Below are 15,996 nucleotides of genomic sequence, written 5' to 3'. Positions count from 1 at the left end.
GAACCGGGGTCCCCTGGCGTCCCAAGCCAGCTCTTCACCAACGCGCCACTCGGCCGGCCCAGAAGACATTCTTAAAACCTTCTCTGAAGGGAGCTGGGACACCTTTGATGTGTTCCCAAGAAACAAGGTCATCCACTAGTGATTTGGGAGCATCAGCTTGTACCCAAATGGATGCCACTTTAAATCAAGCAAAATGTAACAAGTAAGATTTTATACTTATTAGAGAAGTATAACATTGGAAATCCATTCACTTATTTAGTGTAAGCTAAAGACAGAGTCCTTCATAGTCATGGAGTCTACTAAGGTGAGCTCTGCTGATGATGAATACACAGGCCTTTACTAGGTGCAGGTGGTTCCAGAGGACACTAGTGTTTTCCTCATGAGGAAGTTACCTTTACAGTTAAGGAATGCACCAGAGTCCCTCCTTCCCAGCCCAGTTAGAGTTCTGGTAAGAAGTCCTTTCCAGTCACATAAAAAGTCAACTCTGTCAATTCCAGCAAAAACCTAGTAATACAGTATTACATCCCTGTTTAAAGCCGAGTTTCTTTTTTCACTGACTTATTCTCTAAGAAAAACACATATGAAATGGTGTGTATATTGAAGAGCTATATATCAGGTACTTATTCATATAGTTTTCAAAGGCCACAAGCCATTCTTTATAGCTTTGTGTGCCTCAGAGCAGGTGTTGGGGAAAAAGTAGAGACATGGGTGGTGATAGGAAGGAGGAGAAGCCACAAATGTCCCTTAGTTCTTCTGAACTTTACTGTTGCCTGCTGAAAAGACTTGATCCTGGAGGTATATCACTTGCCCATACTTTGGGATGCTGGAAAGATTTAGACAATGTTTTTTTCCTCCTGGTCTATCATATAGTTTTTGTCTATTTGATTGCCTAGTTATGGAGATAGATTAAAAGCAGGCAGGGATCTATTCAATCAAAAGTAAAATTACAGTAAAGTAATGGAGGCGTTAAGTATCATAATGTCCTCACTCCTCTGCCTGATTGAACTAGACTTCGTTTTAAGCCAATTAGAGTTCAAAATATGAATTAATATTTCTAAATGTTTGTCCTCAGTCATTATTTTACATTGTTCCCACCCGAGGACATCTTCAAAATGTGGATTTCAGTTCCACTCACAGAGATGTCATGGGGGTGCTAGCTTATTGCATGGGAACTATCTTTATAAAAGCTACCTCAAATTTTATTTTATAAATGCTGCCAAGGTGTCAATCATATTTTGAAAAAACATTATTCTAAGAAGACATTTTTAGTGGTGAAATGTGTGAGTGTAAAAAATAAATTTGCCTTCTGCAGCTTTACTGTATTTGTTGATTGTTTCTAAACTTTTGGTGGAGACTGTAGGATTTTACCTATGTAGTGCCATGTCATGTGCAAATAGTGACAGTTTTATTTCTTTATTCTTGATTTAGATGCCTTTTATTTATTTTTTTTCTTGCCTGATTGTCCTGGCTTCGACTTCAGTACTATGTTGAATAACAATGGTAAGAGAGGGCATCCTTGTCTTGTTTCTGATCTTAGAGAAGAAAAGCTTTCAATTTTCCACCACTGAATATGATATTAACTGAGGGCTTGTCATATTTGGCCTTCACTATGTTGAGGTACTTTCACTCTATACCATTTTAGTGAGTATTTTGATCATAAATGGAAGTTGATCTTGTCATATACTTTTTTCTGTATCTATTGATATGATCTTATGATTTCTATCTTTTCTATTAATGTGGTATATCATATTGATTGATTAAGGCAAAGGAGTAAAAAACATACAGTGGAGAAAGGAATGTCTATTTAATAAATGTTGTTAGGAACACTGAAAAGCCACATACAAAAGAATGAAACTGGATTGCTATCTGACACTATACACAAAAATTAACTCAAAATGGATTGAAGACTTAAATATAAGACCTGAAACAATAAAATACATAGAAGAAAACATAGGTACTAACCTTATGGACCTTTGACTCAGGGGGATTTTTGTTAACTTGACCTCAAAGGCAAGGGAAGTAAGAAAAAAAAAATAAATGAATGGGACTCCATCAAGCTAAAAAAAAACTTCTGCACAGCAAAAGAAACCATCAACAAAACAAAAAAGCAAGAAACCAAATAGGAAAAGATATTTGCAAATGATACTTCTGATAAGCAGCTAGTGTGGAAAATATATTTAAAAAACTCATACAACTCAACAACAACAACAAAATCCAAACAATCCACTTAAAAATGGACATAGGACCTGAATAGACACCTTTCAAGAAGGACATAAGTATGGCCAACAGATGTATTAAAATAGCCTCAACATCACTAGTTATATATGAAATCCAAGTCACAACCACAATGAGATACTACCTCATACTTGTTAGAATGGCCATTACCAATAAAGAAATAACACGTGTTGGAGAAGATATGGAGAAAAGGGAACACTTACATGCTGATAGTGGGAATGTAAATTTGTGCAGAGACTGTGGAAAATTAGCATATGATGTAGCAACCCCTCTTTGGGATATCTACCTGAAAAATTTGAGAACAACTATTCGTAAAAATATATGAGATCTGACAATTAAGTTTGTGAGCTCATTCTAGAAAAAGTGCTACATACTTCATTGCTGAATATTACTACAGTCACCTGCCAAGTACTCCCCTTGGGAAGCTATGCACTGATGCCAGTGCCTAGCCCACTCTTCAAAGCAATTTGGGAACTGTTTTTCTGTAATGGCCATCAGAGCTGTCATCGTATTACCCTTGATGTCCTGAATGGCATCAAAATGTCTTCCTTTCAATATTTCCTTTATCTTTGGGTAAAGAAAGAAGTCATTGGGGGCCAGATCAGGTGAGTAGGGAGGGTATTCCCATGCAGTTATTTGTTTACTGGCTAAAAACTCTCTCACAGACAGTACCCTGTGAGCCATGAATTGTTGGCAAAAAGCTTAGGTCGTCTAATTTTTTCATGCAGCTTTTTCAGCACTTCCAAAGAGTAAACTTGGTTAGCTGTTTGTTCAGTTGGTACAAATTCATAATGAATAATCCCTCTGATATCAAAAAAGGTTAGCAACATCATTGCAACAGGTTTGTGAACATAATTGTCAGACTTGTATGTACCCCTGTGTTCATTGCAGCATTATTCATAATAGCCAAGACATGGAGACAATGTAGATAAGATGTCTTTTGACAGATGACTGTATAAACAAGATACGGTACATATACACAGTGGATACTACGGAGCACTGAATAGATGAAATACTGCCATTTGTCGTAATGTGGATGGGTCTTGAGAGTATTATGTTAAGCAAAATAAAACAGAGGAATAGCTCAAGAAACATATGACTTTACTCTGTGGGATATAAAACAAAAAGCAACAAATGGACAAACAAAACAAATAAACTAAAATATAAACTCATAAATAGAGACACTAGAATGATGGCTATCAGAGGAGATGGTGGGTGGGGGAAGATGAAAAGGGTAAAGGGGGTCAAATAAATGGTGATGGAAGGAGACTAGGGTTTGGGTGGTGAACACACAATAGAGTATACAGATGTTATAAAGTTGTACACCTGAAATTTATACAATGTGATTAACCAATTTTATCTCAATAAATTTAATTTAAAAAATAAATAAGTTTGCCATTCTGGAGGGCCTGGACATGAAAATAGCTCATTTGAGACATTTTACTTTCTAGTTTCTAATTGAAGTATTCTTCCTGGATGAATATTTGAATGAATACACCTAAAGGTTCAACTACTATGTTAGAGTGTTCAACTGAGGGATTTTTCAGAATTTGGCTTCAAATAATACACATAGTAAAAAGGTTATAAAGAGATATAGAGCTCTTAAATGGAGACATGTAGGCTAGATTGAGAAGTGTTGCCAACACCTGACTGACTCTGATATGATTTCCAGAAGGATAGATCCAAAAGAATATTGGTGAAAAAATATCAAAGAAACTATAGAACACATCACAGAGCTGCAATATGACCTGATTCTTTATAATGAAAATATACATAAAATGTTGAACAGAGTTAATTATAATATCAATAATTAATAATATAATAATAATTCTATTTAGATCAGTCCTGGTACTATCCTCATACTCTTAGAATAATGAGTAAAGAGTTTAAAGATTAAACAAATGAATAAACTTGTCAACTGTACTTCAGTTAAAACAAAACAAATAGACAAAAACCAAATGAACAAATATGTTATTTAGAGACAAGTTAAAATTAGACTGATAACAGAGTTCTCAAGAGCAGCATGGAATACTACAAGATATTACAGCACTACTTTAAAAATTCTTAAGGACTGTGATTTGGAACCTTATATGTCAGCCAAATTAGTAAAGAAAGAAGTAAAAATAGTAGCATAAATAATTGTTGTTTATAAAGTATAAATCAAGACAAATCTGTAATTAAAATTCCAAGTGGTTCAATACAGGAAGTGATGGTATGTGTGAAGAGGTGTGTGTGTGTGTGTGTGTGTGTGTGTGTGTGTGTGTGTGTTTAGAGTGAATATGTGCAAAGTTGATAGAAAATTATTTTTGAATGTATAGGATAAAAATGGAGTTTAGTTATGGCATAAAAGGATGATTGCATCTTAATTTATATAGTAATAAAATGAAATTAAGAAATCTCAATTACTACCACAAAGGTAGGAAAGAAAAAATTAAAAAAAAAATAATGGCAATCACATAAAATAAAAAATAAAATAACAGTAATAAGCCAAGATTTTTATTCCTACATATATATCAATAGAACTGTGTGTACATATGCATCAAGACATATCCACTAGAATAGCCGTGCTACTCCTAAAGGTTACAAACTGGAGACAACTCAATGTCCATTCACCGACAAATGGGTCAATAAATTGTGCCATATTCATACAATGGAATGTTATACATAATGAAAACGTCACAGCTACATGCATAAATATGGAAGAATCTTTCCATATTGTTGTCAGAAAGAAGCCAAATACAAAAGACTGCATGCAATATGAGTCCATATAAAGAAAGTTAAACAACTGGCAAAATTTAACTTATACTACTAGAAGTCTGAATAGTGACTAGTGTATACTTTTGGGAAATAGAGAGGATTAATGATAAGAAGTAGATACGGGTATGAGAGATTGTTCTGGGATACAGGCAGTGTTCTAATACTCCATCTGGGCACGCTTACATGGTCATTTAATTTGTGGTACTTCACTGAACTGTAAATCCTAGTAGGCTCTACTGTGATGGGATGATCTCTATAGCTTGTGAAGTCATGGGCAGGTGAAGGAAGGATCAATAAGACCGGGAGAAAGGACCAAAGCAGTGTTGTTTTGTTTCCATGACAGTCAAGTTAATCTGCATCCTTTCTATTTAAGTGATGCTGCAGGCACATGTTTCCTGGTTTTGAGGTTCTAATCTCTTGTAATCACAAAACAGAAAGCAGGCAATCTCAGACCTCATATGGAGAAGCCCCTGAGAACTTGTATCCTATTTCTTGAGCTGCCTGAGAAGTCTGGGCATGGTCAGTCTGAGAGAGATTTAAAGGTACAATTCGCCAGGAGTAGAGAAAAACTTGAAGGCCATTGGGATAAGGTTCAGGCCACTGGGAAGCAGTAATTTTTCAGAGACTGGCAGGTTGGCACAGGCTTATTATTAACTGAATCATCCCCTCTAAAAAGGAGAACATAGTTCTATCTTTAAGTTCCCATGGTTTAAGAAACACAGAAAAAAATCACATAGACACCATTGTGCCAATGCATTGCATGAGATAAGAATTTGTTCTGAGATCTTCTCTGACATCCCCCAACTCAAAGTTTCCTTTCCAACGGTTACACATCCTCAGCTTCTTGGTTTGTGTGAGTAAAGGGGAAGAACGGGGACAATACGTCTCTGCAGTATTCAGCAGAAATTTGCCTGGAGAAGGGATATAGTTCGTAAGGTAGAGGTTATACAAGCTTAGATAATTTTTAAAAAATATTTTATTTCTCTAACCCATATTGATCTATATCTTATTAAACATGAAAACTAGTAATTTCACCTTGCTGAGATTGCCAGGAAACTTTGAAGAATTATAACTCAAGATGACTTCTTTCAGAGACAGTTAGGAACTTTGCTTATTGACTGTTTTGTTTTGTCTAAGGAAATTGGATCTGTATATGTGGTTTGGGTATGCATGTTAAAAAAGGAGAAAGCAGTCATTACATTTTCTGATTTCAACACTTACTTTAAAGTAACAATGAACAAGACAGTATGGTATTAGTGAAAAGACAGGTAGAGATCAGTGGAAATGGAACAGAATAGAGAGTGCAGAAATAGATGCATACATACATACGTGGTATATTGATTTTCAAAAGGGAAAGGAAAGACTTTTCAACAAATGGTGTTGGAACAATTGGATATCCACATAGAAAAATATTAAACATTGACCTTACATCATACCAGACACAAAATAACTGTAACTAGACCAAAGGCTTAATTGTAAAAGTTAACATAAAAGTTTTAGAAGAAAACATAATGAAAAATGTCCGTAGCCTTGCAGTAGGGAAAACTTTCTTAGGACACTAAAATCATGAACCATAAAAGAAAAAAATTAATCAATTAGACTTAATCAAAATAAAAACTTTTTGCTCTTTGTAAAATACAGTTAAGAAAATTAAGAGACAAACAAAAGAATGGAAGAAAATATTTGTAATGCATATATGCAATAAAGGACTGGTATCCCAATTATATGAGCTCTGTTGCAGCTCAACCATATATAAGAGTATGCACTATAAAATGGGCCGAAAGTCTGAACTGACAATTCACAAAAGAAGATATGGAAGGGTCAAAAGCACAAGAAAAGATGGTCAAAAGTCACTTTACCCCTTTGCATGTCACTTGCCTTAACTATGACAAATTGAATTGGACCAGATGACCAATGGCTCTATCATTCTGTAGATACATTATTTCACAGGCTATTGATGCTCCTAGATGATATGAATCTTATGTTCCATTCATCGTATATCTTGCAGGAGGAACAAAACATTAAAGTAATTTAAAAGAAATAAAAAAGATGGTCAACATAATTAGTCGTCAAAGAAATGCAAACTAATACTGCAATGAGATCACATTGCACCCTCATTAGAATGGCTTACTTGAAAAGACTGACAATATCAAGTGTCAGGGAGAATGTAGAGCAACTAGAACTCTCACACACTGTTGTTGGTAACCACTTTAGAAGATTTTTTGGCAATTTCTTAAAAAATTAAACATACACCTGCTATATAACTCATACATTTTACTTCTAGTTATCTACCCAAGAGAAATAAAAATATATGTCCACACAAAGTTTTGTGTATATATATAATTCATGGCAGCTTTTTACATAATAGCCCCAAATTAAAAATTCTCTAAATGTCCATTAATAGGTTAACAGATAAATATAATATGGTAGACTATGAAATACCACTCAACAATTAAAATGGAGACGTACTCATGCATGCAACAACATGAATTGAAAAATTATTATACTGAGTGAAAGAAGGCATCAACACAGTAATACATAACTATATTTATTTATTGTAACAAAAAGTATATCAGTGGTTGCCGGGGGTGGCTCAGAGTGAGGGATAGACTGCAAAGGGGTTCTAGGCATTTTTTGTGGATCATGAAAATGTTTTGTATCTTGATTGTGGGAACTGTTTCAAGGTTTCAGTGCTTTCAACTTGGCGAAGTTCATCAAAATGTGTACCTTAAATTTGTGCATTTGATTGTGAATAAATCATTTCTCAATACAGTTGACATAAAATAATAACTTAAATTCTAAGCCAGGATAGAGAAAGTCATGTGAAACCATTTTATATAGCACATTTCAGTGGGAGACATAGGGCCCATTTATATAAGCATACATGCTCCCACTTAGACATGACATTCCTAAGACCAGTTTACCCCATATTCTAATTTGCCTCCAGACTAATGAGGCTTCTGGTATGCTACCTGACGTATTCTGAAGCCCCATAGCAGGATGATAATTTTCCTCTTCCTTCAGTTTTTACACATTTTTGTCCTTGTATATCTAGTGATTAGTAGTAAATTCCTTAGCTTAAGTTGAAGCAAGAGGCATTGTTGTGAGGACAGAAAGGAACTGAACTGGACTCCAGACCAGGAGGAACAGCCAAGTGCTTGGAGGGTGTTTGTGAATAACCGAGGAGAGTGAAGAAGAAAGTTGAATCCCTGAAGGATGAAGGGAATGAAACCCCTCCAGGGCCAGCCTGGCACATCGATGTGCTTCTCACCAGCAGGGCCGGTGAAGTGGGATATAAATAAGTGCATCCCAAATTGAACCCATCACCTTGTTTGCAAACCTCTTCTTCTTTATGTTCTCTCAACACACTCATCCTATCCCCATCTTCCCAGTGTCTCAGGCCGCAAAGAGTGTCATCTTTGCCTTTTCTCTCTCCTTCACTGTCCACAGTCAGACGTCACATCTTCATAATTTTACATCTAATTTACTTACATTTATTGATTTTCTAAGTGCCAGGCACTTTGCTAGACAATGAGGTTAGAGAAATTGTAGTGAAAGGTTTGAGAGGGGCCCTTGAACCCACAATCCTGAAGCACAGAGAGAGGACTAGGGTTACAGGAAAGATTACACCCAACAGCATTAGTTGAGCCTCCTCTTTGGCGGCTTCACTTTCTAATTCTAGAGAATGTAGAAGCCATGCGGTCAGACCTTTCTCATCTTTAACTATTTTTATTTTCAAATTAAGACTGTAATTTCATCCTTGTGTTTCCCCCCTGCAGTCTTTAAGGAAGAAGAGTTCCTAACTTCTTTGCAATACTAATTGTCCTCTAAATTCTGTTCTACTCACCTCCCCTTGGGTCTTGTTTACTATATCTCAAGTCTAAAGTATCTTGAGTACCTTATTTTCATGGTTGCTTTGCTTTGGACAAGAAAACATGCTTAAACCTTCCCATTCCATTTACATAAAGATTGGATTCTGCCTCCCCCATAACCTTTTATCTTCTTTATATCCTCTTTATTGCCAGGTTTCTCAAAACAATATTTGCAATTTAGCACTTCTGGCTCAATAAATGTTTGTTGATAAAATGAACCAATGAATATATTTCATCCACTCATTAATCTCATTTCTGCTCCTATCTTTAAAAAGAAAATTCTCTATAAGCCTGATACTAACCCTAGTTACCCAGTCCAGGAGACCTCTCCAATATTTTATCCTGTTCAACCTAGGGACCTTCTCTGTGTTGATTATCTCTCATCTCTTTTACCCATTTTGATAATATGCCTTTAAGCAAACTAGATCATATATGAGTAAGTACTATCGATCTGAGGCTTAGCAAAGATACGTTAAAAATTCCAGCACTTATTCCACACATATGTATTGAGGGCTCTCAGCATGCTGGGAAATGCTCTAGGTACTGTGGGGTGGTTGATGAATAAGACAGGTTAGATCCATGCCCTTTGAGAGTTTAAGTTCCAGTGGGGTGAAGCAGCCTATACACTTGTAAATATTTGAATAAGCAAAATAATTTCATGTTGTTTTGAGCGCTAACAAAGAAATAATCAGGTAATGGGATGGAGAGTAACTTGGGGCTACTTTTGATGGAGTGGTTAGAGAATATGTGTTTGAGGAGTTGTGACTTTGGTGCTAATAATTTGCTGCTTTAGACTCTTCTTGACACGTCTAACATTTGCAGTATCAATCAAATTTAATGATCCAGCAATTCTACTTCTCAGTATATATTCAAAGGAAATGAACACACTAACTCAAAAAGATCTGCACCCTCATGTTTATTGAAGTATTATTTACAGTAGTCAAACATAGAGCAACCTAAGTGTCTATGGATGGGTAAATAGATAAAGAAAATTATATATACATTCATATATATATATATATATATATAATGGAATATTATTCAGCCATATAAAAGAAGGAAATCTTGCCATTTGCAAGTATATGGATGGACCTTAAAGTAATATGCTAAGTTGGTAAATCAGAGAGAAAAGGTGTGATCTCACTTGTAAACCAAAACACAGAAACCAAAAACACACAAACAAAGGCAACAATGGGACCCCCAGAAAACAGATTGGTGGTTGCCAGAGGTGGGGGTCAAAATGGGTGAAGAAGGTAAAAAAGTACTAACTTACACTAATAAAATGAATGAGTTCTGAAGATATAATGTATAGCATAGTGACTATAGTTGATAATACTGTATTGTATATTTGAAAGTTGCTAAGAGAGTTAACCTTAAAAGTTCTCATCACAAGGAAAAATGTGTAACTGTGTGGTGATGGATGTTAACTAGATTTAGTGTGGTGATCGTTTTGTAATATATGCACACATCAAATCATTAATTGTACAATGGAAAGTAATGGTATGTGTCAATTATATCCCAATAAAAAAAGTTAAAAAAAAACTTAGCAGGGGCGGCTGGTTAGCTCAGTTGGTTAGAGTGCAGTGCTCATACCAAGGTTGCTGGTTCAATCCCCACATGGGCCACTGAGTTGCACCCTCCACAACTAGACTGAAACAACCACTTGACTTGGAGCTGATGTGTCCTGGAAAAACACACTGTTCCCCAATGAAACTTAAAAAGCAAGCAAACAAACAAGCAAACAAACATTCCTTATAAACAAAACAAAACAAAACTTAGCTTGCTCTTAATCTCTGCCTTGTATCCTAGATCTTATTCCTTTTGTATTTGGAGCTGCATTTTGGACTTGTTGGATGAACTATGTAGAATGGCTTGTCCAGTTAGAAACTCATCCTAAATTCCTGGCTGTAGCCATTTTAGTTCTAGCCAATTCTGATGGGGGAAATGGTGATGTGGGTGCCTTTTGTGTCTTGAAGCTCATTTTTCCTATTTCTTTCCCTAAACTGTGGTCCTTCATGGGTACTTATTAAACATTGTGCATTCGTTTGAGCTATTTACTATTGCTGTATTTGACTGCTCTTTATGAAAAGCTCTTGAATCTATTATCTCTCTTCCTATTGTGGTTCATCTTTCACATTGCATCCTGAAACTTATATTTCAGTAATTTGTTTACAGAACATTAGAAATTCTTCATTGGTTTATGATATGATGAAATTACTTGGCCCTGGCATTCAAAACCCATTACAACCTGGCAAGAGTTAACCTAATACCTTTCACTTTTTTCACTTAGAAACTACACTCTACCATCTTTCCTCAACATCACAGTTTTCAAAATCCTGTATATTGAGGGAAAGCAGAATACACCACCCCAACATGTGTCACTTTAGTACGTGGACTGTTTTGAGCTGAAGGCAATTAAGACCCAGCAGACTCAGGAAAAGCTTTTAACCTCTCCCTTGACTGCCTAAAAGTGTTTAGATGGGGGCCTGCACTAGGAAGAGAGCTATTACCAGAGATAGCTTTTCATATCAGAAAGACTTTATCTGCATGGCAGGGTAAACATTTGTTTACCAAACATTTGCTCTTTTCATCTTCCTCTGAATAGTCTTCCTCCCCTTTGAAGCTCTAGGCCCCCACCACCTTCTCCTTAGCTCAGGATGGCATGTAAGCCTCAATTTCCAGGCTGCCTTTGAGTGTTCATGTCTTTGTGGGGCTCCCATATGTATGTAATTATACTTGGTTTGCTCCTGTTAATCTCTCTTATGTCAATTTAATTATCAGACCAGCCAATGAACTTAGAAAGCAAAAAGGGAAATTTCCCTCCCCTGTATCATTATATCCCATGAGTCCTTCTCCATCTTCTCTGCCCAGGGCTTTATGCTCCTGACCCAGGTCAACATTCTTCTTATTTGTGGAGCCATCCATGTATCTTTCAGGTTGAGTTGGTACCTTTCCCCTTTGTGCTTACAATAGCACCTGTTATTTACATGAATCATAATAAAAATGTTAAACTATCCTGAGCCCCTCATTCCTGGAAAACAGTTAAAGANATTGAAGATGACAATAAATCAAACATATCCTAAATGGAAGCAAGCAACCTTGTAAGCAGTTGAGTTTAGGAGAATAAGTTCCTGATCTATGTGCAACTGAAGTTGAGGAGATCCTGGGCTGTAGAGGGTCATGGAGTTTGGATAGAAATCAGCATAACCCTCTATGGTGATGCTTTCCTCTGGAAGTGATGACTAGCTGTTTCCAACTTGGCTTTCTTCCTGTGGTGTTCTTTCCCCTCCCTGCTTCATTTCCTTGTATTAGTGAGTGAACTGCCTGCTGTGGAGATTATAAGGTCCTTCAAGGTCAGAGGACTCTGACTCATGGGTCCCATCTCCTCTCACTCTGCTTCACCTCCAACCAAGTGCTGTGCTTATTTTCCCCTAAAGTCTTTAAATAAAAATGTGTAAGAAAGAGAAATTTGAATTTTTTTTTTGTCTCTGCCCCTTGATGATTTCACATTTACTTAGAACAATTGGTTATCCTCTTTCTTGGGAGGTAAGGCAAGGAAACAGACTTTCCCCTAGAAATTCCAAAAGGATTGAAGCCCTTAGAAGAATGTGTGTGTAGTCCCATAAGACCCAATTTGGACTTTACATCTGCAGAAATATAAGATAATTAATATGTGGTTTTAAACCACCAAGTCTGTGATAATTTGTTACAACAGCAATAGGAAACTAATAGTGGGAAACATACCTGTCAGAGTACATTGCGCATACTAAGTGCTCTGTGCATGTGTATTGAATGAATGGTTAAGCTTCCAAAATGTCTGATTCTTAATTATGAAGAAGGGATTTTAGAAATAAGTAAGGATGGTTCTGTGAGAATTCCACATTAAAAGTAGGATGTGATGTGACCAGGAATTTTTCTTCCAGTCTCTCTCCCTCTGTCCTTTAAACCTCCTGAAACTTTCCAGGTTAAAAGGTCTGGAGGTGAAGTGAAAAGAGCACAGGCTGTGCAGTCATCACACTGAACAACATTGGGGATGGGTATGTGCATGAAGGTGGCATCCTTAGTCCATGAGAAGGGTTTTCCTTAGCACATGAGAGGCATTCAGTTATCAAGAGGGAGATTAGAATTCTTTATAAAAGAAATGTAGGAAGAAATAAGCCTGAGGTAATATTAGTCTTTGATATCCAAAATGGATTTGGCCGTGTTTCAAGTTTAGGACTCAGTGACAGAAAGGTAGTACATCATGGAAGAGGGAGGCCCTGGGGTTTGGCTTCACAAAGATGCCCTGAGTATTTGTGTGCTGTGCATGCTCTGTTGAAACCCAGTGGGCTGCCTTCAGCCTTCCACAACAGATTGAGTTGATTCAACCATCAAATAGTGTGGACTTCTGGGCCATCTTTTGGGTGGAGGATGTGGCAATAAGCTCAGGGGTTGTGCAGGCAGCAGAATCCTTGTTACAGCATCAGCAGCTCAGGAACATTGTTCCCGATAAAAGCCTAGACCCAGGTTAACTAGAGAGTTCAGCAGTAGAGGAATCCTGCAAAATCTTCAGCAGTTGGGTGCACAAAGGAGAGTGCTTCAGAGACCAGCAGGTGGCAGCCTCCACAGCAGGAAAAACCCTTCTCAATGCCAGGAGGTTGCTGGAGCACACTCTTTCCACCACGCTTTGGGAAGGAACACAGGGGAAGGAGAGACTCTCTGAGTGAGCAAGCATTATTTTTTTCCAACGGAGACTAAACAATTCCCAAAGGTATACTCAAATTGTCAGATTGGCTTAAGTTTAAACTAGATTGAAACTTTAATTGTTTTCTCCTGCTAACCAGTGGATGGAATTTGGGAAGGATATAAGATTCTAGACNCAAAGGCTCTCAGGGATATCCTGAGCCTGACTCAACCTGGAGCAGTGGTGACCAGGTGCTTGTCTTTGTGTAGGAAAAAATTCAAGAGCGAGACAGAAGCAAGAAAGCACAGGGAGTTGACTGAAGTTGAAGTACACACTTGAGAGGGCACTGCAGGCCAACTCAGAAATTGAGCTGCCCTGAGGAAGTTCTGAGCCGGGTTTTTCTTTTATGTTCTTAGGGGCTGACTCCACCCTCTACGTTAGACTCTCTGTTTCCCACTTTTCTTCCTTATTTGGTGTCTCTGGAACTGTCATGGTGTCAGGTGCATAATGGGAGTAACAATAACCACAATGTAAATGGGATTATAATGACATTAAAATTAGCTAAAGGTCAGGTCCCGGTCATGGATACTAGTTCTGCCAGATAAAGCTTGTTCTTGTTTTTTCCTAGCTGCAGATACCGGATGCAGTTTGTTATGAAACTCTAACTAGGGTGGTGCCTCATGTTGTATCCTGAAGGGGGCGGTTTCCCAAGGAATTTATCCTGCCTTATTAATCCCCCCTGAGAGATTTTCATACCCATAATCACATGGGGCATGCGGGGCTGGAGGTCAGACTTCTGTAGCTGCTTCTGGCTGAGATGGGGTGTTGACCCTACCTGGGCTGGGACTGAAAATCCCTACCTGCCTGATCTAGGGGGTTAAGACCTCGCTGTAATGTGGTCTCTGTTGAGGGCACCAGTTTAAATGCCTGAAGGACCATCATCTTTATGTGGAACTGCTGTAACCTGTAGACAGACTTGATAAGGAGGTTAAAAAGCATGATCTGAACAGTAATTGATAGGATAAAGATCGAGGTCTTAGCAGGGGCAGAAACCAGGTTAATGAAAGCAAAATATTTTGTATGGCCTGTTAGATGAGGCCAGCTATTGGATTTCCCCTTGTGAAATCATGAAGCCGTTTAGCTTGATCGTATATCCTTTTACTATCTTCTTCTACCTGGCTAGGAGTATTAATATAGGTTCTGCAAGTCGTGTTAATAACAGCACATATACCTCCTTCATCGGCTAGCAGATAATAAATCAAGAGCCAATCAGTTGTCAAGGACAATGTTTGTGAGTGAATTGAGCCAGTGTTGTAGGTTTTGGAGCCAATGTTGTAGGCATTGCCAGTGCTTTCTGTTAGGGTAGCTGTACTCTTTGTCAGATTTCTTAAAGTGGCCTCATAGGCAAATCCTCCCTAAGGGGCTGCTAGATTGACGGCAGCCCCATTGCCAACTAGGATAAGTCCTATGGCTCACCTGCACTGGCGTTGGGTGATGTTATTAACAGTCACAGAAATACCCTAAAGACCTAGGAACCTGAGGGTACATTGACCTTTGAGCTGAGAATTGTCAATACAGTGGTACACTAGAGCTACATGGAACTGGTGATAAAATCCATTGGGGGAGTCCTTACAGGGCAGCCTATTTATGGTAGAACCACAGAGGAGCACATATCTAGGTGGGGCACATGCACATTGTGGGGAAGAGGAGGTTAACTATGTGGTTAGGTTGGGGCCCCCAATGGTGGTCTGAATTACACTGGGGAGATAAGGGGCCTCCCCAAAGCTCAGCATCCCTGGACCTGTCTGGTGTCCTCTCTGCTTTAGGAGGTAGGCAGTATAGTTGCCAGGTTTCCCTCTCAAGTCCCTTCCAATATGTGCACCAGTTTTAAAGGCTTTTATTTTGGTTTCTTTTTGGTCTATAGAAAGGCATTGAGATCTATGAATCAAATGATAGCCTAAGTATTTAACAGCTGGAGGGGAGATTTGGGCCTTGGCTGGGGATACCTGACATCCATTATCCCTCAAAAAATTGATATCTAGGATGATATTGGCATTAGAGTCCTGTTTGGTGGAGCTACAAATCAGAATATCATCTACATATTGAAGGATGGTCCCTCAGTTTCCAGAGGTTTCACTCTAGAGCCTGTTCAAAGCAGTGGGTGTTGCCCCAAAACCCCTGTGGGAGGACAGTCCAGGTATATGGGGCAATTTCATGGGTGTGAGGATCTGTCCATTCAAAAGCAGACAATGGCTGACTTTCAGGGTGCAGGGGAATGCAAAAGAATTTATCTTTGCATTTTTGAGGTCTAGTACCATGAACAACTTTGTGTCATGGGGAACTTGAGTCCAAAGGGTATAAGGATTTGGGACTATGGAGTGAAGGGGAACTATAGCCTCATTGATAGCTCTCAAGTCTTGGACCATATGATATTCTCCATTTGGATTTTTTTTAAACTTTATTGGGGAA

The 15,996-nt window shown here is 38.0% G+C and overlaps 1 protein-coding gene across 1 annotated transcript in view; it reads right to left on the bottom strand.

The window, feature by feature from the left end:
• Positions 1–15,996, bottom strand: part of LOC109376521 (interferon-induced very large GTPase 1-like) — a 50,915-nt gene that overhangs the window by 24,723 nt on the left and 10,196 nt on the right. The window lies entirely within an intron of this gene.

This window comes from Hipposideros armiger, unplaced genomic scaffold (assembly GCF_001890085.2).
Source record: "Hipposideros armiger isolate ML-2016 unplaced genomic scaffold, ASM189008v1 scaffold_1146, whole genome shotgun sequence".
Lineage (NCBI taxonomy): Eukaryota > Metazoa > Chordata > Mammalia > Chiroptera > Hipposideridae > Hipposideros > Hipposideros armiger.
Note: the sequence above shows the minus strand (reverse complement) of the source record. Positions and strands in the feature narration are given on the sequence as shown.